This window comes from Limulus polyphemus, unplaced genomic scaffold (assembly GCF_000517525.1).
Source record: "Limulus polyphemus unplaced genomic scaffold, Limulus_polyphemus-2.1.2 Scaffold707, whole genome shotgun sequence".
Classification (NCBI taxonomy): domain Eukaryota; kingdom Metazoa; phylum Arthropoda; class Merostomata; order Xiphosura; family Limulidae; genus Limulus; species Limulus polyphemus.
This window is the reverse complement of record NW_013666317.1, coordinates 192,675-195,041: the sequence shown is the minus strand read 5'-3', so window position 1 is coordinate 195,041 and position 2,367 is coordinate 192,675. Positions and strand designations below refer to the sequence as shown.

Here is a 2,367-nt window from a genome sequence, read left to right as displayed (position 1 = left end):
ACGAACGGTAATTAGTAGGTCTACTTATTTACGTGCTCTAGTGTAAATCAATGCCAAGTTTGGGGTCCGCTGTCGGGTAAACCCCGTAAAAAGTGTTTTCGCGAAATACTCGGGTTCTCTAAATGGTTGGGTGAAAAGTTTTATCTTTGTGTAAACCTTGCAGAACGAGACGATTCGTTTCGCACCATTAAGAAGTTGGTGAGCAAGCAGTTCAAGATAAAGGGTTTTCAGGAATTCTCTTTTGTACAAATTTCGAGACTGAGACTATTCGTTTGGTACCATTCAGAAGTTGGTACGACCAGCGGTTTAGGAAGAGTTACGTTACACACACATACACTGAATCTTATTGTATAAATAGTGTGTTTCATACATTATTATACAACAGCGAACTATATCTTTAATGTTTGATTTTAGGTATGTGTATACTAAAGGACGCGTGTCATTGCTGATGAGGACGTAGGGATATAGCAATTCCATATATTAAGTAGAATATGAAAATGATATAAATTCCAGAGTTAGTGAAGTAATCAATTAGTGAGTAATTAATGAATAATCAGTAGTAGTTATCCGGATTGTTCACACACACGCACTAATTGGCTGCCTCAGGGGGAGAGAAGGGGGTAGAGATGATGACGTTATAGTTCCACGAAGTGGTACCAGAGTGCGCTTTGCCAGGCCGCCATGACAGGTGGATGTTATCCAAAACCCATGTTGCTAGAGGCCCGTATTGGCACTAAAGGGCACGTTAGTATGATGAGCATGCAGACATAATATTATAGTAACAAAGTCTTAAAAATAAGGATTTAATCTAACGTTTATTTTACAGTTTCGCTTTATAAGTAAAGCATTAAATACAATTAATAAAGGCTGACTATGTTACCAAGATTAGTATTTCTATATATGGAGGATGATGAGCTCATCCTTGGGTGTCTCAACATGTGATTGTAATCAATGTCTAGATTTAATTATGTTCTAAAAGTTACAAGCGAAGCTATTATTTCAACGAAACAAGTATTATAACACTGTTACACATGTCAATTTTCATCTCATATATTATCCATCATTTTAACGAGGCAAATATTAAAGCCAATAATTTCCTTTACATAATTTTACAATTACCCATTGCTTTATGTATAAAACACTTCACCAGTTCATTAGTTCAAAAGTTTTTGCTTCCATATTTAACATGCATGACATACTTTCTGATGTTTCTAGAGCTGGATGTGCTACTATCACAGTTAACATACTGATTATAGATGTCGCCTCTATATCTAAGCATGTTTTTTTTTTTGTAATTTCTGAAGAGGATAGATTTTTCGTGACAAAATGTCTAAATGTAATGACTGTTTCACTAGTTTGACTTTATGGTTTAAATATGCTATTAATCTATTCATATAACTACGATTTATATTGTTCTTGACAAAATATTTCATTTTACTCATGTTATTTTATAGTTTTCACTTACATACGTTTTAAAAAGGTAGATGGTGTTTTCGGTGGCGGATAGTGATACTATAGGTGGATGATGCTACTACGCAGATTGTGTTACTAAGGTTCTATAGGCGTATGGATTTATTTGGTGTATTACATGAGTCTTACAAAGGCAAATGGTGTTATTATAGTCCTGTAAGGCTGCATACAGATCTCATCTTATGTTTATAGTTTTCACTTACATATGTTTTACAAAGGCAGATAGAGTTACTAGGCAGATGGTCTTACTAATGTTCTATCACATATTAACCATTATTTGAGCTATTATACATCTATGAAACACTTTACTAATTCATTAGTTTTTGCTGCTATATCTAATCACACTTTTTGCGTTTTCTGATATCTTTCATTTCTATAACTAACATCTATCCTCCTTATAAGTCACTAGCGTTTAAAGGAATTAAATCTTGTCTTGAATTTGAAAGTTTTGTAACACACCCCACATGCATGTACATATATATATATATATGTAATGATATGTACGAAATATGACACTTCCAAATGTGTATATTAGGTGATATATCAGAAATTCTATTTCTGTATCTTTTAAAACCAGTTTATGTAAACTATAACAATTGAGCTTATTCGGTAACAAGAATGAACTTAGTTTATACACAATAGAGTGCAATTCTTGTATTTCAACCATTCTTTACAACGGTCAGTTCGGACTGTGTCAGTCGACTTAGAATAATTTTAATAATGAAAGATAATTTGACTAATCCGTTTTGCTTTTAACAGTTATTTATCTATTTAGATCTAAAAACTACATCAACATGCGAAATGTATGATATTTCATTATACAATGAATGGTAACAGAGCTAGTTGTTTCTGGGTAGTGTTGATAATTTCAGTTACAAATTCAGTCTACAATGAACA

The 2,367-nt window shown here is 32.9% G+C and overlaps 1 protein-coding gene across 4 annotated transcripts in view; it reads left to right on the top strand.

The window, feature by feature from the left end:
* The window catches only part of LOC106460094 (sodium- and chloride-dependent GABA transporter 1-like), a 64,997-nt gene that overhangs the window by 42,624 nt on the left and 20,006 nt on the right, over positions 1 to 2,367 (top strand). The gene's annotated exons all lie outside the window — the stretch shown is intronic.